The sequence below is a fragment of the Ambystoma mexicanum genome, chromosome 8 (assembly GCF_040938575.1).
Source record: "Ambystoma mexicanum isolate Mex_15411 chromosome 8, UKY_AmexF1_1, whole genome shotgun sequence".
NCBI classification, from domain to species: domain Eukaryota; kingdom Metazoa; phylum Chordata; class Amphibia; order Caudata; family Ambystomatidae; genus Ambystoma; species Ambystoma mexicanum.
Genome location: NC_090929.1, coordinates 441441560 through 441464766, shown reverse-complemented (window position 1 = coordinate 441464766; position 23207 = coordinate 441441560). Strand labels below are relative to the sequence as shown.

At 49.3% G+C, this 23207-nt stretch overlaps 1 protein-coding gene across 5 annotated transcripts in view; it reads right to left on the bottom strand.

Moving 5' to 3' along the window:
• CTNNBIP1 (catenin beta interacting protein 1) overlaps positions 1-23207 on the bottom strand; it is a 291847-nt gene that overhangs the window by 127920 nt on the left and 140720 nt on the right. For 4 of the 5 annotated variants that reach the window (XM_069610012.1, XM_069610013.1, XM_069610009.1 and 1 more), the window contains one exon: positions 18842-18933. The gene's annotated coding sequence lies outside the window, so the exon portion shown is untranslated. Of the gene's footprint in view, positions 1-18832; positions 18934-23207 lie in introns of all 5 variants that reach the window. The other variant, XM_069610010.1, reaches the window with a different exon arrangement.

Here is a 23207-nt window from a genome sequence, read left to right as displayed (position 1 = left end):
GCAACCTCACAACCCCGGGCAACTCGCGAGGCACACAACACCCCGGACGATATACGGGGCGGGAGCGCCCCCCCCCTCGACCTCGCAATACCCAAGAAACAAAGCGAGCCGGTCGAAGCATAGAGGCCACAGGAGGCACCCACATCTGATATAACACCCGGGCAAACCGCGGGAACAAAAAACCTGCTACAAACGACTACCAAACACCAACCTTGAGAAAACAGCAAGAGCGAAGGCATCCCTGATAATTTTTGGAGACACAGCCTTCACGATGGGAAAAACGGACAAAGCCCAACGGAAGTTGACATTCGAAGCGGGTGCCATAGTTAAGACCCCCAAAACAAGTGAGTAACATGAGCACCCGAAGAAACTGTACCCCGAGACGCCGAACCCGCTCACAGTAGACATTAAAGAAATCCTCCTCGAATTAAAGGCGGGGATCGGTAGCATAGACAGCAAACTCGACTCCCTGTCCACCAAGGTTGATCAACTACAACACCGGCTAGATAAACATGGAGACAGGCTCGACTCCGCTGAACAACGTATCTCCGACGTGGAGGACAACACATCCTCCATAGCCACCAAGGTAACACTAGAAGCACAGATGAAAGCGGTCATGGCCAAAAACGAAGACCTCGAAGGAAGATCACGCCGCAACAACATTAGGATTCTTGGAGTGAGAGCAGCAAAACACGGGAAAAATGGAGGTCTTCGTTGAAAACCTGTGCAAAGAATTATTCGGAGGCCCCGTACTTTCCAACCTATTCGTGGTGGAACGAGCCCACACGGTACCTACTAGCCGACCTATCCCCGGGGCGCCCTGCCGCCCGATCATAGCGAAACTACTGAATTACCAAGATCGAGATACAATCCTCCGCCTTGCAAGGGAGAAAGGAAACCTACAATATGACGGGGACAAAATCCAATTCTTCCCTGACTTCTCCCCATCTGTCCAAGCGCTGCGCAGAACTTTCACCGGTGTGAAGCACCGGCTTCAGGACAACAAACTAATGTATTCCATGCTCTACCCTGCCAAACTGCGAATCCAACACAATGGCAAGTCACAATTCTTCAACACTCCCGAGGAGGCAAATCTATTTCTCGATAGCATAGGATGCCACCAAAACAGCAACAACCCACGGCCACAAAGGAGAGACCGAATAAACGGGGACCCACCATGACCCCCATTACAGCCTTATCACAAGCTGCTCGGCGCCACTTAATCTGACCCCCCCCCCCAATCCCCGAAATCCACAGTTAAGCTAAAGGTGTGCTGGACCTTGGAAGTTCCCTAGCGCCCCAAGCACTGCGAAGTTATGTTGGGGATTTCAGGGAGGGAATAGTCAATGGGCAAGTTGGGGGTTGCCCATGTTTGGGAGGGAAACAGTTTTATGTTACGGAAGCCTGCTTGCAAGATGTCCACACTCCACCCGCCGCCACCTGGTGACACCCAGCGGAAACACCAAAGCCAGCCTTCATCCGAAAATACAAGTGCCCAGAAACAGCATAACCAGCGCACCGCACGACAAGACAGTCCGCCATTCGGGCCAACAACCTGCTCAAAATTCAACCATCCACAACATTCAAGCTAGCCACTTGGAACATTAAAGGGGGCAATAACCCGACCAAAATAAGGAAGATGACAGTACCTCCGAGACACAGAGTGGACATCGCCCTGATCCAAGAAACCCACCTCCTCCCGAGAACAGAGACCAGATGGGCCAGAGACTGGGGCTGCCACAGATACTTTGCGTCATACTCCACATATGCCAGGGGAGTGGCAATCCTAATAAACAAAACCCTGAAATTCAAACTGCACTCAGTTAAAGGCGACGAAGGGAGATCACCTCTGATCCACGGAACCGTGGCAAACACAGAAGTTATTCTCATAAACTCCTACGGACCAAACACCGACGGACATAATAATTGACTGGGTCCTGACACACCTGGAAGAAAGAAGGTCCGCAACAATTATCTGGGCGGGAAACTTGCACACCACCCTCGACCCACAAAAGGACAAATCCCACCCGACCACCACGGTCACCCCCAAAGCCGCTCTCCAGGTCCTAGAAATCTGCAAAGCATTTAGACTCGTCGACATCTTGAGACGCCAACATGGAGAGTCCCGAGACTACTCATTTCACTCTTGGGTCCACCAAACCAGCTCCCGCCTGTACTACATCCTGGTGTCCGCTCACAGCCAAGCCCAATGGGCGAACTGCCAAATACAGCCTAGATCCATGTCGGACCACTCAGCGGTCATGGCCGAATACACCCCACCTGACCGATCAGAAGGGAGGAGAAACTGGAGGCTCAAACCAGGGTCCCTGCAGGATCAGGTATTCGCAGATGAACTACGCACAGAAATCATGACGTTCCTTGAAATCAACCAGGGCTCAGTATCTTCAGCCGGGACCCTGTGGGAATCCTTGAAATGCTACGTCAGAGGAGTATGCTTAGCCAAAGAGCAAGGCATCCTGAAGCTCATTCGACGAGAACTATCACAAAGCGAGACATGTCTAAAAGAACTAGAACTACAATCAATCTCCCCAGGACCACAGGTACTGGCATCGCTGAAGACAGCTCGACAAATTCAGAACAGCCGCGGACAGAGAATTGAAATTCCTATCACATGGTCATCGTATCCGCCAATATGGTGAGGGCCAAAAACCAGCACTACTGCTCGCGAGGCCGATAGCAGCGGACCGCAAACCTACACAGGTCGAACAGATCCGCAACCATCAGGGCACCCTAGTACACACCGATAAAGAAATAGCAGAGACCTTTTGCATTTTTTACCAAAACCTATATAGCACCAAATTTCATGCCACCCAGGAAACAATGTCTCGCTACCTAGAAGACATAGCATTATACTGGGTAGACGCCACATTAAGGGAACCCCTCAACGCGCCAATCTCGACAGACGAAATCCACCAGGCCATCAAAGATCTACCGGGCACCAAAGCCCCAGGCCCCGACGGACTGATAGGTGAATTTTATAAAAAGTTTGCACCCATCCTTGCCCCATTGTTACAGCAAGTATACAGAGAGGCACTAGAGGTCGGTTCGTTGCCCCCGACACTCCGAGAAGCAAATATGATATTGCTACACAAAGCCAATAAACCCCCGGAAGAATGCGGCTCATATAGGCCAATTTCGCTCATCAACCTAGATAATAAAATACTAGCCAAGATCCTGGCCACTAGACTCTTCCCCTTGATGCCCGCGCTGGTGCTGGCAGACCAAGCCGGATTTGTACCTGGCCGTAACACCACATTCGGCATAAAACGGGGTCATGGAAGCACTAGACACTTCTAGACAGTAGCAGTCCTATTAGACGCTGAAAAGGCGTTCGACTCCATTGAATGGCCTTTTCTCTTTGAAATCCTTCAGAGGATGGGCCTCGGCAAGAGATTCCTTCAATTAATAGCCCTACTGTACGACCATCCCTGTTCCCACATTATATTTGGAAAAACCAGATCGACAGCAATTGATCTCCAGAGAGGAACAAGGCAAGGGTGTCCGCTTTCCGCCCTACTCTTTGCACTAGTGATGGAACCCCTCGCCTCAGACATCCGAGCTAAACATATACAAAGAGGCCTGTCCTTCGGTCCCCATAAACTAATAATATCCCTATACGCAGATGACATTGCCCTTTACATACGAGAGCCGACATGCAACCTAAACCCAGTAATTCGTGACATAATAAATTTTGGCAACTTCTCCGGGCTGAAGATCAATTACAGTAAATCCATCATATTCCCACTCACTCCGGAGACCCTAAAATTCCAAGATGACTATGGGTTCAAATGGGAACATTCCAACGTGCGATACCTAGGCATCCAACTAGCCCGTGACCACCAAACACTATTCCACGACAACTATGGGAAAGTAATCCAATCACTACAAGAGAAAGTAGAAAGATGGAAATCACTTCCACTTACCCTGGGGGGTCGCGAATCATTGGTAAAAATGGTAATACTCCCCAAACTCCTGTATTTATTTTTAAACCTCCCCCGTCTAGTACCCCAAAAACAGCTTCAACACCTGAGAAGCATGATCCTGAAACTCCTCTGGGCAGGCAAGCCAGCCAGAATACCCTCTAACTCACTGATCCAACCAGTAAACACTGATCCCCGACGTAGAACGATACTACTGGGCTGCACAAGCCCAGTTCTTAGGACATTGGTACGCCACACTATTCATCCGCCCCCATGTCCAACTGGAACGGGCCCTAGCATCTCCCAATCTACTCAGGGCAGCCATTTTAGGCCTGACACACACACCCCGCACCAAACCCTGAATCCTGTTCTCTCCACCATAGCAATATGGAAAAAAAACAGCGCTAAAATACGAGATACAGACCAGGTTCTCCCCCTTACTGCCTGTAAAATTCAAACCTGGTGTCACACTAACCGCTGAGAGCGTGTATCTGGATTGGGTTGACAAACTAAAAATTAAAAATATGGAAGACCTCTTTATCGAGGGGTACTTCCTTACCCCCCAACAAGCCAAAGACCGCGGAGCCTCCACCGCACTAGATACGTTCCTATATTTCCCCCTCAGAGGCGCCCTACAAACGCTTCTTCCAGCATTCCAGCGAAAACCTGAGACATGGCAGTTACTCCATGGGGTCATCCAATCACAAGGAGAGGGCAACCTGGTCTCGATGTTATACAAATCTCTACTAACGGACACAGCCCCAAACCCGACAGCACCTAAGGAGAGGTGTGAGAGGGCTCTTCAGATCACAATCCCAGAAGAATGGGACTATGTCCTAGCACAAACACAAACACAAAAGATATCACTAAATCCAAGATATAAACTAATACACCTGAAATTCATACACCAGACATATCACACTCCCGCCAGAATTCACCATTACCACCCCTCAACCCCCCCACAATGCAGCCGTTGTAATGCACCACGGGCTGACTTCCTACACCGCGCATGGGCCTGTCCAACAATACAACTTTTTTGGACATCGGTACTGGAAAAGACAGCCGCAATAACGGACACACCTATCGAACCCGACCCCAAGATCACGTTACTGGGATACACCAAACACTTTCCCCATGTGACTCGCAAACTGGGAGGGCTGCTACTGCTGCTGGCTCGCAGAAGAATCGCAATGTCTTGGGGAAAAGGTCCCACCCTGACCATACAACAGTGGATGAAAGACGTAAGTACAGTCAAGACACTGAAACAAACTTCATAAAGCTACTACCTCTACACGCAAGACCTCCCCCCCACCCCCCCGACATCTGGGGCCCTTACATTGCCTACTTACTATCTACCAAAAACAGAGACTCCCCTCGAGATACAACTCCAGCACCCCCACAGGAGACTACAGACAGGCCCCATCACCAACAATGCAATAACCGAGAACTGCTATTAACTCAAGCTAGGGTGTGACCGAGAGGTGATGGAAAGCGGGAAATGGAGACGGGAATAAGCACGAGTTACTTCCATGTTGGTTTATGTTATGATTTTGGTTTTACTTTGTCTTAAATACCAAAAATAAAGGTTTAAAAAAAAAAAAAAAAAAAAACATAAGCTTTGCTCGATTTATCACCCTCAAGGTAATGGCGTTGTCAAGAAGATCGGCCTATTAGAAGGAAGATTGTCTAAACTATGTTTTTCACTAAAAAAAAAAAAAAAACTGGGTGTATTGTTTACCCCTTGCATTATTCGAGCGGAGAAATCAGCCAAGTAAGGACCACCACCTGTCCCCGCACGAGATTGTGACGGGACGAATGCACACAGCACATTCTCCGCTGCGCAGACACTCAGATGCACACAGAAGCGCCACGATTTTAGGAGAGGAGTTTACTGATTACCTGAAAAAACTGACTGGGGCAGCACGCACAATCTCAAGACAACTCTCACCGCCCTTTACAAGGGAAGAAGGGAACACAGCTGTGTCATTTGTGGAACAGAGCCCCCAAGGACAACTAATGCCAGGGGATTTCATTTATGTTAGAAGTTTTGTACGTAGGTGGGATGCCCCAAGATTCCATGGCCCATACGAGGTCGTTTTTTGTACAGCCACCGCAGTAAAGGTCAAAAGACTCGGTACTGGATACATTTAACAGATGTACGGAGGGCGTACAATAATGTACAGGAGGAAGTAAATGAGGAGGCACAGACAACAGCAAACAACAATGAAAATGTTGAATGAAAAAGTACAGGCAAAAGGAAGGGTGAACAGTATATTAATATGCTAATGAACAAATTGACTTACAGGTAAAAGAAAACTGGGTACCATTAATGGTTGAAATAAAATATGAAAAAAGTGACCAAATATAAATGAGAACATCTCTCTTTTTCCCTCTGTGCCCGACCCACCCCCTCTCTCTCACCCTATCATGCTCTGGTAGATGCAGTACAAAAAGAAATGTCAAATGTATATACTTAATGCACTTAAGTTTTAAATAGGAACAACCATGGTAACAAACGGGCAGCCCGCAACGGATAGCAATAGAATGTCGAGATGTAGAGATGCTATAGTAAAACGTTGTAGATATTCGTATGAATGTGGACTGTCTGTGCATCGTTTATTCTTTGAGATACTGTTTGGCATAAGCACTTATTGGTTCATAGCATTCATCTCTGTCCAGATGAATGAGGGGGGGTGGGGGGGGGAACGGAAGTAATATGACAAATGAAACCAGAACAACTGAAAGGGTAAAAGAAGGTGATTTTTTTGGTATGGAACGGATTCCAGCTTGTATGGGGCTATAACACGAAACTGCCCAAAACAATCAACCCCTCCAAGGAAAGCAGTGTTGAAATGACTTAGCACAACTCCCCTGCCAAATGTCTCCGACTACAATGCCCACAGCTTAAATGACCGCAACCCTTCTGTCATGTCATGGCTTTACAATATCCCAACTACCAAGCCCACACATGTAACTACCCCTACAGCAGACAGTACATTACATCACATCACAGAATAAAAGGAGAACGAAAAAATGGCAGAAAAGTTTGCATCTCTGTATGATGAATGGAAAGAGGGGGTGTGTGGTAAAGGGGGGGTCTAGATTATACTTCGCCCGTGAAGCTGGGAGATACCTTAGAAATAGTAGAAGGAAAAGGAAGGTGGGGAGTAGGAAGTATGACGAGTATTATGGTCTGGGTTTAGATAAAATGGAAGACCCAAGACACCCTCACCAGACTGCTAAGAGCTTGCTGCCAGATCACAAGCTGGCGAATGATCACCATCGTCCCCAAATAGGTCTAAGTCAATGTCGGTGGATTAAACCCACTCAAGAGAAGGGAATCCCTCGGGATTTCGTGGGACCAGACGCCTGAAACACCTGATCAAGCCCTCTCAACCTTAAGCGACTCTGGTCCTTGCGAAGCAGATGTGTCTCGTAATCCCAGAAAGTCTGGTTTTCCCCGCTTCGTAAATTGTTCCATCTTTTTCCTTTTCAGCAGGGTATTTAGGCCCTTAACATTATGCATTACCCACTTGAATTGTAGTTAGACACTTGTCCCCGCCGTTCAAGACCCTCCGAAAGTTCCCCACTCCCACTCATTTGCCCCATGCCTGTTACCCGGGTGCGTGGGTCACTTCTAGTTCGCCCCTCGTGCAGCACCGGAGGATCCCGCCCCTCCCCTCCAACCCCTAATGACCTTAAACTTGGTCCGCCCGCGTCCCTCCCCCCCCTAGGCTTCCTCGCCCTTGATGATACCATGATATTTGCTCTTAGCACCCTCTCCCCTCCTTGTATACAAAACTGCCTTTGTGTCCACCACCCCCTGAAATTTAGTTCGCCTTTGGTCCAGCTCACTCCACCGCCGCTGGCTCCGCATCAGTTCCCTTCCCGGGGGACCTCCGCTGCACGGGCCTCCTCCTTTTCCCCTCCCCGACCAGCGACCATTCCCATGGCCTGGCTCGGGTACCACTCCTCGCCTCCGAGGAGCCGCTCGGCCCCGCCATCCTCGATTCCTCATCCAGTTCAAGTTGAAGTAGGTCCGCACCTTCCTGCATCGTGGTTATCCGCTTCGGAGAACCAGCCCAATCGAATAGAAGTCCAAACGGGAAGGTCCACTTATATCTAATCCCCTTTTCTTTAAGCTTCAGGGTGAGGGGGCTCCATTGTCGCCTCTTGAGCAAGGTGCAGCTGGCGAGATCCTGGTACAGCTCAATACGTTGGTCGTTAAAGGATATCGGCTCTTTTTGTCTAGCGGCCTTGAGAACTGGCTCTTTTTGAGCATATCTTGTAAACGACGCCAACACGTCTCGCGGCCTAGACTTCGGGTTCCTATTGAGGGAACCCACTCTGTGAACCCTGTCCAGTTCGATCCGATCAGGTGAGGACTCGCCCAATAGTTCCACGAAAATTCCTTGAACCGTTTCCTTCAGGTCCCTATCTTGCACCGTCTCCGGCAGGAGCTTCAACCTGATGTTGATCCGCCGAGACCTGTTTTCCATGTCTTCCATTCGTATTTCCAGGTTCTGCGGCGCCATGTCGAGCCTCTCGATAGCTTCACTGTTCTCCGTGGTCTCTCTGCAGGCCTTTTGACTGTCTGTTCTCTCCCCCAGTTGACCCACTTCCCTGCTTGATTTCGGCCAGCGCTTGGTTAATGTCAGATCTTATTAATTGAAATTGCTCTTGAAAAGGTTTTCCCCAAAGATGCTTGGAATGAGAGCAGCTCCCCGTGCAGGTCCTGGCGTGAGATCTGGGCGGACGCTTCCAGGGTCTCGCCGTGCTCCTGCTCCGTATCCCCCCCCTCCCCCCTGTGTGGCCCTGCGTTCCTCAGTTGCATCCTTGCTTGCCCAGAGGGCCATGATGGGGCCTGAGGCATCCGGCTGCGACTGGCCGCCCTTATTGGCCTTGCCCTTGTTTTTAGCCGCCATATTTGTAGCTCAGAGGTCGGGGGGTCCCCCCCAGTCCTGCTCGTGCCTTCCCAGGGGGGGGGGGGGGGTCACCCCCGCCCGGCCTCGCTCTTCCCGACCAGGCCTGAGTCCCCAGCCTTGCAGTGCTTGACGTTGCCTGTCTGGGTTGCATGTAGTAGGACAGTACCTCCGTGAGACCGCGCGAGGCACCGACGCCAGTCCCGCAGCCCGGCGCAAATGTCACCCGGGCCCCGCTCCCTTCGCCGCTCACCGCACTGCTCTGGTAGTATCCACTCGCCGCCCGGGGCCGAGCTCCACTTCATGGGCGGGGTCACTGCCCGGAGCTCGCCACCGCTCTAAAGGACTTGCGCGGGCCCCCCGATCCGAGGCTCCGCCGCCGGGCCGATATCAGGTCCTCCGGTGTGTCCCGAAGGTACCTCCTTTCCCGGGGTCTCCTCCTCCCCGGCTCAGGCAGCCGCATCGCACCCTGGCGTGAGGACGGGACGGGGGCTGCGATCTCGTCTGTAGCACCCCCTCTCCTGCTCTACCCAGTAGGCCTGAAGCGTCTCCCTTCGCCCGCAGGCCTCTGGCGCGCGCCGCAGTATTTTTCCCTGCTCCTGCAGCTACGGGTGGTCGAGGGTGCGGGAGGGCGCCTGCCGCTGTTATCCCGAGTTCCTCGGCTCATAAGGGGTGGTGGAACCGCTTAAATGAGTTGGAGGTTCTGGAGCGCCGTCAACACACGTCTACCTGGTGTCGGTGGCCATCTTGGACTACCCCTCACTACTTCTTTTAGCAGAGGCATCAAACAGGTCTCAAACCTGTCCCTAGTCCATACAGAGGAAGCTGAAGGGTATGGAGTTGGAAAGGAAGCAGAGCCCCGAGGTAGGGCCTTCCAGAGGGGAAGGGGTGCAGCAGAATAGCCTTCCAGCAATCGCCTCCTTTCTGTCTCCGAAACGTGCTGATTAGCCTTGAAAAGCTTTGCACACAGTTTTGGAAGCTTAATCGTCGAGTGGCCCCGTTCGGCATGTCTTTTGGCGCTACTGCGTCCTGTGGGAAAGCAACGTGTCTTTCATAATTGCTGTCTCTTTCATAATTTCAGAAGATTTGGAAGAGGCACCTGTTATAACAGTAGACTTCTCACCATGCATAGACTGCAATAACAGAGAGGGGGGGGGGGGTTGAACTGCGAGGATCAGAAGGCTTAGTCTCGACAGGCCTGTGGGCGTGCCAACCATCGATGATAGAGTGGATGAAAGTTTAGGGGATTTTGTGTTTAGAAAAACAGCGAGGGCTCCACCATAAAGTCAACAGCCTCTGAATCGGAGTCGTGGCTGCCGACAGATTCCTCGTCTAAGGCGACAGATACATTCTCCGCGTGCATGGCATAGGCTGCCCACCATTTAGTGTGCCTGTATCAAAGTTTGTTTTTAAGATTTCACAGGCTTTGCACGAGCGCTCGTCGTGATCACGAGGAAGATACTGATTGCATAGGTGATAGGTGTCTACCCAAGGGAACTTACCGTTGCAAGATGGGCAAAATGTATTTGTTGTCCTCTCCATAGTAGAGGGAAGCGGCAGCCAGACCGAAAGAAAAAGAAGGGGCAAGAGATTTTCAAAGAAGAAAGTGTGAATAGGGCCCCTGTCTCCCTACTGTGAAAGTCAGGCTGAAACCTTGCAGGAACAGTCCAGGATGGAACATCGGCAGGATCAGGCGTCAATACTCTGAGAGAATGAGCGAACCACTGAATAACTGGAATTAACGCCAATTTTGATAGCAATATAAAACTCTTAGAAGCTCTGCATTTCGTGCAACCAACTAGGCTGGCGGAAAAAACAAAAACAATCTGGTGTGACCTTGATGCGTGAGGGATCATGGGTACACTACACGTCACATTAGGGATAATGTTAGTCACGCCCATGTTGACATCCTTTTTCAATCTTTGAAAAAAGATGCAATACTCAGCGATTACCAGTAGATATCCGACTATATGCACAACATGTGATTCTGAGCAGATTCACATCAGAAATGTTGAGCGTCCTCAAAAATCACCTGTTATATTCAACACAAACGTGCAGTAAAACATCTGAAGATGCCGACCAGGGGTGGCGTTAAGTGAGCCTTTCCAATTGGCTGTGGCCAATATGACCTAAAAGTGACTATACTAGAGCACAAAAGTAACTGAAATTCAGTTTAAGTCTAAACTGCTCTATGTTACTGAGGATTCCCAGCCCAACAGGGAATATTCACAGCATGTGAATCTATGAAAGATCCAATGCTGGAGAATGAGAATGCATTACTTACCGTAAAAGCATTTCTGATGGTTGTATCTGCTTAGATTCACATGCTGTGCATAGGTCCGACATCCAGTGGTCACTGCGGAGTATTGCATTTTGTTTTTCGTAGTCGAAAAGGGGACGTCGACTAGGCGTGTCTGAAACACTATCCCTATAGTGACGTGCGTTGTACCCACAATCCCTCACGCGTCGAGGTCCCTCTGTTTGTATTTTTTCTGCCCTGAGGGAGCCTTCTTAGACGTGAGTGAGTACAGAAAGAGAGAGAGATATATAAAGGAAGTCTATGTTCCTTCCATCCGAGCGGGGAGGAAGGGTGGGCGCATGTGAATCTAAGCAGATACAACCATCAGAAATGCTTTTACGGTAAGTAATGCATTCTCTTCTGATGTTTGTTAATCTGCTTAGAATCACATGCTGTGCATAGACTAGCGAGCAGTACCCGGAGTTGGCGGTGGGTTATGAGAAGGAACAGTAGAGAAAAGGTGTCGTAATACTGCCTGTCCCACCTGGGAGTCAGATCTAGAGTGTGTATCTAGACAGTAGTGTTTTGTAAAGGTGTGCACAGAACTCCAGGTAGCCGCTTTGCAGATGGACTCAAGGGGAACATTTGCAATGAATGCTATGGATGCCCCCGTGCCTCGAGTAGAGTGTGCTCTTGGCTTAAAGGGTAGTTCTCTCTTAGCAAGAGTATAGCAGAGAGTGATGCATTGAACAATCCATCTAGAAATAGTGGATTTTGAAACCGCATCTCCTTCTCTTCCTGCTGCCACCGAGACGAAGAACTGATTAGTCTTCCTCAATGGTCTGGTTCTTTCCATGTAGAACATGACCGCCCTGCGTACATCAAGTGTGTGCAGAGTCCTTTCTCCCAAATTGGAAGGATTTTGAAAGAACGTTGGTAGTTCTATAGACTGGTTTACGTGGAATTTAGAAATAAATTTCGGAGCAAACCTAGGGTGAGTGCGTAGAACCACTTTATCTTTGTGAACTGTAACAAAGGGGTCTAGAATAGAAAGAGCCTGAAGTTCACTTACTCTCCTGATGGAGGTGATAGCTATTAAAAAAGCAGTCTTAAGAGTAAGGTGTTTAAGGGATGCTTTGTGCATGGGTTCGAATGGAGAGCCCATGAGTCTGGTAAGTACCACATTAAGGTCCCATCCGGGAGCAGGGTTAGCTATCGGGGGGTGTATTCTCTTTACTCCCTCCATGAATGTCTTTATAACTGGGATCCTCCACCACGACACTTTGAGTTGGGAGGTGGTGTATGCAGAAAGTGCCGCTAGGTGGACTTTAATGGAGTTAAACACTAGGCCTGAATCCAAGAGATGGGTCAGGTATAGTACCACATGTGTGGGAGAGCAGTCAATAGGGTTGATGCTTTTACTCCTGCACCAGATGACAAATCTCTTCCACTTGCTAGAATAGCAGTGGCGAGTGTTCGGTTTTCTGGCTTCCCTGAGGATGTCCATGCATTTTTGCGGGAGTTGTAGATGTCCGAACTCTATGATTTCAGGAGCCAAGCTGCTAAATTCATGTTCTGGGGGCATGGGTGCAGAGTCCTGCCCTTGTTCTGAGATAGCATGTTGTACGGGCAGGGGAGTTTTACTGGGGGAGATAGAGACATCTCCATCAAGTGAGCGAACCATGGCTGTCGGGCCCACATTGGGGCCACCAGTATCATGGTCACTTGTTCCTGGTGCATCTTGTGCACCACCTTGTTGAGAAGGGGAGTCGGGGGGAAAAGCGTAAACAAATTTCCCTGACCATTGCATCGATAGACCGTTCCCCTTGGATTGGTTCTGGGGGTACCTGGAGGCGTAACTTAGGCATTGAGAGTTCTCCAGGGTTGCGAACAGGTCTATTTCTGGGAATCCCCATTGTGTGAAGACGTCGAAGACGATGTCTTCGTGTAGACGCCATTCGTACTCTTCGGGCAGAGGGAAATCTCTGCTGAGTCTGTCTGCCAGCAGATTGAGTTCCCCGGGTACATGTAGTGACAGTAGGAACATGTCCTGTTTGAGAGCCCACTTCCATATATTCTGGGACAGTTTGGACAAGCCTGGAGAGTGGGTGCCCCCCTGCTTGTTGATGTAGTACATGGCTGTAGTGCTGTCCGTAAGGACCATTACTGTCTTGCCTTGTAGGTGTTTTTGGAAGGCTTTTAGCGCCTTGAATACTGCTAGTAGCTCCAGTAGATTGATGTGTTTGGATGCTACGTTCGGAGTCCACACTCCGTGAGCAGTCTGATGGGATAGGTGAGCACCCCATCCTGTGAGGGATGCGTCTGTGGTTAGAGTGGCTTCCGCCGCGGGTGTGGCAAAGGGTTTTCCTTTTTCCATGTTCCCCTTTGTCCACCACTGTAGCGAGAGAACCAAGGCCTGCGAGACCACCACTAGATCGTCCCATTGTCCGCTGGCCTGACACCACTGGCTGTTGAGCCACTCTTGCATTGGGCGCATGCGCAGGCGCGCGTGAGGTACCAAATAAATACACGACGCCATCATTCCTAGCAAGCGCATTGCTTTGCGTACCGTCACCTCTCGGCCGGTCACATATTGGGGGATCTGAAACAGCATGTTTTGGACCCTCTCTTTGGAGGGGAAGACGAGGCCGTCCCTTGTTTGAATTAGAGCCCCTAGGAATTGTTTGATTTGACTGGGGTCTAGACTGGACTTCTTTTGGTTGATGGAGAAGCCCAGTTGGAACAAAAGGTCTACCGTCTTTTGGGTATTGGAGAAACATGTTTCGTAAGAGTCCCCTGTTATGAGCCAGTCGTCGAGGTAAGGGTAAACTGGGATGGACAACCTGCGCAGGTGGGCCGCAGCCACTGCCAGTACCTTTGTGAATACCCTTGGTGCTGAAGCTATACCGAAGGGTAGCACCTTGAACTGGTAGTGTTTGCCCTCTATCATGAACCTTAGGTATTTTCTGTGCGCTGGCAACATTGAAATATGAAAGTATGCATCTTTCATGTCCAATGTTGTCATGTAATCTCCCTGCGAAAGCAGCGGGATCACCTCCTGTAAGGTCACCATACGAAACTTTTGGGGTTTGATAAACTTGTTCGCTGGGCGCAGATCTAATACAGGGCGCATGGTTAGATCCTTTTTGGGTACAAGGAAGTACACTGAATAAATACCTTCCGTTACCTGAGATAGAGGCACGACCTCTATGGCTCCTTTTTCCAGCAGTTGTTGTACTTCTTGAAGAAGGATGGCAAGATGTTCCGGCGTCAACCGTCGTCCCCTCGGGGGTTTGTAGGATGGGGAACTGTTGAATTCGATACAGTATCCGTGGGCTACGGTGGAAAGTACCCAACGGTCTGACGTTATCTCCTCCCATGCAGGAAGAAAGGATGTTATCCGGCCCCCGACCGGTGTTGCATGGGAGGGGACGCGAATCTTCGCGTCACTTGGAGTTGTTGGGGGCTTGGGAGCCTCTGGGGGTGGATCCCCGACCTCTCCCTTTGCCCCGGCGTTGGCCTCTTTGGCTGTACTGCCCACTATTGGCTTGGTAATTGGTGGCAGGGTATTGCTGATGCTGACCTTGTTGTTGTTGCCGTTGGCCACGAAAAAAGCGCTTGTTGCCATAGCCGCGTCTGGTAGTGGGCTTAGAGATCTGGTCAAGAGTCTTGATAGTGTCGAACTCTTTTTTGGCCATCTCTAGGGCTTCATCTACCGCTTTTCCGAAGAGGTTAGCGTCCTCGACAGGTTTATTTATTAAAGACGCCTGTGTCTCCGGTTTAAAGCCTGAGTTGCGCAGCCATACATGGCGCTTTAGGAGTATTCCTTGTACCAGGGAACGTCCTGCTGTTTCTGCCGCGTCCAGAGAGTTTTTTACAATGCTCTGGTTCACTTGTGTTCCTTCGCCAATAGTCGACAGTAGGCGTGTACGTAAAGGCTCCGGTGCTTCCTCTGCGTCTTTGCGCAGTTTGGTCCACTGCGCGTCTGCGTAGCTCGCAAGCAAGGAATTGTTGTTGGCAATTCTTGCTGAGAAGGCAGCCGAGGAAGTAACTCTTTTTGCAAGGGCATATAGCCTCTTGCCCTCCTTGTCAGGGGGTGCCTCACTGGTGGAAAGTGGTACCCCTGCCCTCTTTCTAGTATTAGATACAACTAGGGAGTTCGGTATGGAATGTCCTCTAATGTAGAGCGGGTCTGAGGGTGAAGGAGCGAAAAGTTTCTCAATCCGTGGATTGACCCCTCTGATCAAAGCGGGAGTGGACAGCGACGGGGTGATCCTCCTTTTAACTGAAGCGAGGAGAGGAATGGTCTGGCTGACCGGGGGTTTTTCTTTAATGACTCTTTCTACAAAGTCTAATTCTGGAGAGAGTTCTCCCGTGTCCAGTTCGAAATGCGCTGCTGCTCTGCGCAACAGTGCATTGAAAGTAGGCTGATCGTCTATTGGAGACGTGTTCCTAACTGGAGAATTATCCGGAGGAGTTAGATTTAGGGCATCAGTGTCGGAACACACTGATGGGGATTGCCAGGGGTGCGAAGGTCCTTCTCCTGGGCTAATCCCGAAGCCTTCTTCTATAATGTCTGTTCTGTCTTCTAGACATTCCTCCTGGTTCTGTCCTTCGTTGTCCATGAAATCATCTTCTTCTTCGAAGTATTGTTCCTCCCCAGTGAGGTCATATACGTCTTGGAAGTCTGAGGCTGTGTCCAGCAGGGGATCGACCAGCCTCGGTTTTTTGGCTCTGGGGTCGTCTTGAGGCCCTTCTCTAGTTCTTCTGAGAGTTAGAGGGGCTTGGGTACTCATAAACTTTTCCATCCTCTCCATACAGAGGTGGAGTCTCTCCATAGTTTCATGGGGTACCCCAGAGCGGTCTAGCGGGGGAAAACTCGAGTTGTCTACCTCGAAATGGCTCGACCTCTCCCAAAGCGTCGAGGAAAGTGTCCCGTCGCCCTCCTCAAAACCCTCAGGTGTGTAGGGAGACTCCCTGACTGAAGGGGGTAATCCCTGCTTTCCTTCGGGTGTTTTCGGCGTATCCTTTGATGTATGCGTAACGCTCGACGAAATTTTCGGCGTACGCTTTTGGGCGTCGGCTACAACGATCCTGGCTAAGCTATCGGCGACATTCTTGTCGGCGGAAGCTTGAGTTTGACGCTATGGGTATCGAGCGGTGTACGGCGGTATGCGCCTTCTGTTGATGCGCACCGGCCGGTGGTTTGGTGGTGGCGCCCTTGTTTGCCGAAAGCCCAGTCGCAGGTCGCGGCTGCGAGAGGGGCTTCGAACCCGAACGGTCCGAGGAGGCCGCCGGTGGAACCTGCGTCTCCTTGGGCGCCGAAGCTCTCTTCGACTTAGACGAAGAAGAGCCATGGGTTGTGTGCTTATCTTTATGTGAATCTTTGTGTGCGTCAGTGTCGCCGGGGTGTTCATCCCCATAAGCAGGGCGTGAGCCGAGCCCGTCGGGGCCGGGGACAGACGACGAAGCGCGTAAGCGCTCCTTAGAGGGGGTTTCGACTTCCGTGGCGGAGGTCGTGTCATCGCGTTCCTCGTCACTGTCGGTGGTAGCAGCGGCGGGTGAACCTTCGGCCTTCGACATCGCGTAGGCCGCCCACCTTTTAACCCTACGGTCTTTTAGAGTTTTAGGCTTCAGAAGCCGACAAGCCGCGCACCCTTCCTCTTTGTGATCGAGGGGCAAGCAGCGGTTACACCGTGAGTGCTTGTCCTTCCAAGTGAATTTGCCTTTACAAAGTGGGCAAAACCTAAATGGTGTCCTCTCCATAGCAGAGGCAATAAATCGCGATAAACACCCCCAGGGAAAGGAAGGGGAAAGTGAAAGGCATTCTCAGAAAGACCCAGAGATGTCCCACGACCCCACTCTCCCTACTGTAAGTGGCCAGCGAGGCCAGGCCACGTGTTCGGCAGCGCTGAAGATTTCCTCCGCTCGACCCTCCGTCGACGATTTTGCTCGGCGGAGAACAGCTACACTGCGTCGAGGGAGTGCTGTATTAATCTTCGTAGAAGAAACGACCAAAGGTCGAGGGTTGCAATGTCTCTCGAGGAGCTCCGCGTGAAGGCGACCAGAAGCTGGGCGGAAAAAAACAATCTGAGGGACCTCGACGCGTGAGGGATTGTGGGTACAACGCACGTCACTATAGGGATAGTGTTTCAGACACGCCTAGTCGACGTCCCCTTTTCGACTACGAAAAACAAAATGCAATACTCCGCAGTGACCACTGGATGTCGGACCTATGCACAGCATGTGATTCTAAGCAGATTAACAAACATCAGAAATTACGTTTTAGGGGTCTGTAGGATGAGCAAGTCCCAATTCTCCATTTGATCCTGTGTGGTGAGGTTTATAAATGGGGTGTGTACGGTCAGAGTAACACTGGACCAGGGGAAGCATTTGCACACAAGGACCAGATAAAAACGGACCACCTCAGGGAAACCTGTGCCAACAGACCCTTCAAAATATCCATCCCTTATTGAACAGTCTTTTAGTCACATGTGGGCCTGGCACTAGACCCACAAGCACGCTCCCATAGGATTATAAAGGTCTCGTTAAAGTGTGGCTTATTTCGCAAGCCGAGGGCTGATCAGTTTGTAGAGTGGGCTAGTGGCATTGGTTAAAACTACCAGCTGTACTATGCATTGCTTTCAGTCAATACTGAGGTGACAACTAGCCTCAATGCATCCCCACATCGCACCCCACTACACACCATGGCTGGAAAATCCAAATGTACATATTAGAACCCGCTCTCCAGATCAAATAAATGCACTGTGCTTCCTAGCAAGACTTGCTATATACAAATCCAAATACAATGAGTTTTAAAATGCACCCTCCAAAAGAATTGGGCAGGAATCTTTCCTCAATTCCAGACCAGTGTTTTATGACACACATTCCCTTCCTCTCATTCTGCTTGGAAATCCAAGTGGAAGAGCCTCCCTTAAGCGATGAGCCTCCTGATGGATTCCATACAGTGTCTGGGACACTTGCCAATTCACGTATCTGCACATTTATGGCCAGAATTTGTCTAGACTAGCTCTGGAAGGCTAGAAAAACAAAACTCTACTTTAAGATGTTCCACACCTGCGTAATAGCAACCAGATATACAGTTGCCAACCGGATAAATTCCATTATGTAGATTCATAATCTGTAGTGGTTTTTGGTTTGCATTCTGGGACTTTTAGTTCTGCTTTTCAAATCATAAAGTCCCAGAATGCAAATAAAAAACCAGGACTGGGTAAATGGATCATGTTGGCAGCTGTGCTGTTTGTGGAGAACAGAAGTGGCTCCCTGGCATTGTCCAGGGAAAGGAGAAATGAGGGTGGTGCCAGGTTTCTCAGGCTTGGCTGAGCACACCCTCAGGGACTGTGGGCTTATCCTGGCAGAGGTTTTGGCACCTAGTGTATGTTGACCGCAGGGAGCCTGGCACCACGTTGTACACAAACTTAACATGCATCCCCCCCTATGCAAACAACACATTTTCTGCTGTTTATTGATTCTAACAAACATCAAATCTTCTTAGAAGTAACATCATACCATGCGTCGCTAAACAAGTAGGGATACGCCCACATTTGCTATGAGTGCCGAGGCTTGGAATATAGCCTGTCCAAAAGAAGAAGAAAGGCTCTAGGAAAAAAAACAGTCTGCCCCAGCCCTACAAATGACCCCTTACAAACACCATCAAGAGGCCAGCCTGGTCAAAAAAGTAGTCGGTCACTAACATGGAACAAACGTGCCTTGCTTACCTTCTCTGGAACGTCCCGCAAGATTCTCCCAGCACGTCACAAATCCAGCTTGACAGACGGCTTAAGAGGTGGGGGCGCTGAGAAAGGATGTCCTGTAACAGACAAAAGACATTCTACATTGAAGGTAAGTTTCCACAAAAAATAACTTCTAAATTGCATAAATTAACAGTTCATGTGAATATAACTATTGTGCTCTCTTCTGCCTGGGCACAGCATTGACAAACAGCCTGGTGCTGTCAAGTAACAATATACACCTAAAGACCAGGCATAACTATACAATTAGATTGCTGAAAGGAGTTATGGAAAAACTTCAATTAGAAGAAACCTTTGAAATTTACTGAAAAAACGTAATGTTGACAGGGCATTATGGTTGCAATACAAAAGTTAAGAAAACATTAATATTGGCAACTCAGGACACACAATGCAACCCTAACTCAACCCCTCCCATACACAGCTCATAATGTAACATCACTGCCGACATCAAGTACAGGGCAATTCATGAACACAAGTCAAAGAGCAGACCCTGCAACTTTCTTCCAGGCAGAATATCTGCAGCCGCATTACCAACAAGGCACAGCCTGCAGGCTTGCCCAGTGAGTACCATTTCCTGGGAGTGGCTTATGGCTATCCACTTAGCACATGACCTTTGGTAACAGTTACATTTGGATACAACTCAATGACTGAGATTTAGCCTTTGGATAGTGCCCCTGCACCAATACGACAAGCACCCATAGGGAACAGACAGATTCAATGCGTGTATTAGATCCAGGGATTGGCTTTTGTACATCTCCCGGAAGCAGGATCACTCCCACAACATGAGCACACTGCATATGTGGCCAGGCACAGTGACTCTACTGCATTACCCAGTGAAAATGCCCAAGTGTTCACTGTGTCCATGCACAGTAACCCTCAGTGCTGCCAACTGGGCATGGCCTGCAGCCATGTCCCATGGTTATTGTGGCTAGTGCGTGGCTGCGAACAGTGACCGACCAATCACTGTGCCAGTGGCATGCATTCCTTCGGCAATGCCCAGACTGACGACCACTCAACAACATGCCCAGGTTAGATGTTAAGCAGCTTTTGTGTCACACTTTCTAACATATTCTATTACCTTTAGTCACCCCCTTCCACCCTCCCGCCCCCGCTACAACTTTGCTCCTAGTGGTTAAGAACTTTCCCAAAAATGAAATGTTAACTATGTTTTGGGGAAAGCTTCAGGGCCATCCATCCATCGGTGAAAAATGACAAGCTTCCCAAAACGTTGCCCATTTTTTCCTCTAAGGCATAATGCACCCCAATGAGGCATACTCTTGAAAAGCCAAGCATGTGCCAGGGGGCTGTGAAAGGCCTCATTTCAAAGTTCCAGCAGCGCAGGTTCAAAAACCAAATATGGCTTGCCACCACATGGGTAAGAGCACGGGGATGCCATTTGCCCCTTTGAAATTGTGTTGCAGTGTTATCTTTGAGGGTCTTGGTCTATGGATCAAACATGGTAGAAAACTAAAATTGTTCAGCCCAACTTCAACCAATCAGTCCGGCATTCAGGTTTAAACTCAAGCCTGCAGGGATCGGAAGAAACAGCACACAAATGTTTAGTCACTTCCAGGATTTCATTTTTTTTTTTTTTTTTAAAGTCAATAAAAACACTGGACGGATGTCCGCCAGGCAAAGCATGCGAATAGGACCAGACGTCAATATCTTTGCACACTAATCAGTTGGGACCCATGACGAATCCAGGGTTTTCTTAAACAAGGGGTAGCTGCCCATTTTGGTACTAGGGAGGTGAGCCTATTTATGTATTTATTTTAATTCCTATATCGCGCTACTCGTCCACAGACTTCTGTATTTATTTTGTGCGCACTGGTGTGGACTAGAACATTAAGGATAGGAATTATACACAATCCATAATCAATTTCAAATCGGACAGCATATTCAGAAAATTACTACAATTTGCCAGAAAAAAAAAGGATAGACAATCGGTTAGCATACAGCATTTGTCAAGTTTGATCCTCCGCAAAAACTTAAAAATCTGAACGATCCCTGATCCAGTTCTATCATAAAGCCAAGCTATCACCTTATTTCAAAGGGCATCTCTGGGTTCCAGTCTTGAAAGTGGCATGACACTCGTGATAGGATTTCTAGGATCCAACGCTAGTTCACTCAGAAACGTATCGTCGATGTATGGCATTTCAGATTTACCGAGGCGAGGGATCCCAAAGGGGCCAATTTTGTTTTTTGTGCAGGTTGTAATAGCCACCGCGGATGGGGCAAGCTTAGGTCTACGCCCACTACCGACGATCTTCCATGAGCATGTCCAGCAGTGGATGATCTATATTTTATTTGTATCGCACTCATACACAAGTGTTTTAGAGCGCGACAAGGCAGGGGAGGAGACCTGGGGAGAACAACAACGATCTTACTAGGCCCAGTGACATTGAGAATGCGCAAGTGCGTGGGAAAGGGAAAGGGGAGAAGTGCATGGAAGTGGGGAAAGTGCGCAGCAAAGGAGACACAAACAACAAATAAAAATAAACAGATAGAGGCAATAAACAGTGGTAGCGCAGCCAGCAAGTGGCAAGTGCTGTGTTTACGGCAGCAGACTGGGTAAATTTGGTAGGTGCAGAAAAAGAAAATGGGAGTTGGGGGACTGTATGGGTACTGATACAGTCCCAAGTGCAAAGGGTGGCCAGGAGGCAGTGCAGGAGGGTGGCAGGGTGAGCAGTTACCTGGGCCCAGGGGACAGAGGGTGGCCAGGTGCACAGGGCCAGGAAGAGAGCAGATCTGCAGGGGAGAGGGGGAACAAAGGCAGAAACAAAGAGGAAGGTCTTGAGGTGCTTCTGGAACCATAGATGGTTCTCCTGAAGTTTTAGAGTGGCAGGGAGGCTATTCCCAGAGGGAGGCCCCAGCCGAAGACAGATCTACCCCCAGCTCATTGCTTTGAAAAACGACTCACCCTGAGGGAGTTCGAGGTAGAGGAACGAAGAGCTCGGGAGGTGAGGTATTTGCAGAAGGATAGCTGAAGGTATTTTGTACCCATGCCCTAGAAATCCTTGTGGACAATGCAGAGGGTTTTGAATTTAATCCTTGTATCCACTGGGAGCCAATGGAGAGAGCTGGAGAGATACGATCCCAGGGCTTGAGGCCAAGGACAAGTCTCGCAGCCCTGTTCTGGATTCGTTGCAGAGGACAGAGAGTAGAGGCAGGTAGATTTAGAAAGAGGCAGTTACAATAGTCCAAACTAGAGAGAACCAGAGCTTGGGATGCGGCAATAAGCTAAAGTTTAGAGATGGAATGACACCATCTTATTTTCAAGAACCGACTGCTTCAAGATGTCCATCAGTCTCCATTTGGCAGCTTTTATCCTTGTCCACTGCACAGTCAAAATCCTGCACTGAGGTTTGGCACCAGTGTTAACCCTGTCGGCGGGCCCAAATAGATCTGTCTGGCAAGAGCGTTCTACCATAGTGGGGCGCACTACAGTAGCCACTCTAACATATCTAACCATAGGGCAAAATCATGATAGTTGCGACAAAAAAAAAAAAATAATAAAGATTAGCAGCCCCACAGGGTGATCCTCATTTGATCACAAACTTTCCAGGGGCGACAGAAGGGGCCGGGGGTGCTTCTTATCACGTCATTCTCAGAGTGAGGTGATGAGACCAACACCAGGGACAGCAATTTAGAGCTAAAAACCAGAGCAGTGGTTAATACAGCCCCCATTTGGCTAGCTCCAAATCTTCATATTGCTTGGTAGGCTTCTCCGATGCATCTCCTCCAATATGGCCCTCAGGAAGGCCTAGTTCAGATTTATGGTGAGGACGACTTGTACGGGTACAAGCAGCTCTCGCCTCGGCTAACAGAGTTCTATGCTTAACATACCTTAGGTGACAGTGTAAGCAAGATTCCTATGCAGGGGACTTCCACTTACGTGAGAGAGAAACCACAGGGCGAGGGACAAGTCACCATCCTTTCCTTCCTGAGACCAACACCTTTAGGAGGTATGCAGAAACTAAGATGTGTGAGAATATTTCAACAATGGCTGGTTCGTCTTCTGACCCAAACTTAACTTCATCCTCTTGAGGGAAAACAGAAAGCCCAGACATAACAGCCCCTTGAAGTCACATCAGGCAAGAAAACAATCAGGACGGTGTATCCATGCAGCCTGCAGAGTTTAATTACGTTGCAGCACTCTGCTAGACTCCGGGACCAAAATAACGTTTCTAAAGACCAAAAAGGAAAAACAGAATTCACAAAACATTAGCAGAGAGTTGGAAAACAAAATATCAGTTTCTAAAAATACAATTTAGGGATAAAAAATGATAGAAAAGCCAAATTAACATGGTTAAAGTGAATGCACTGCCAAAAT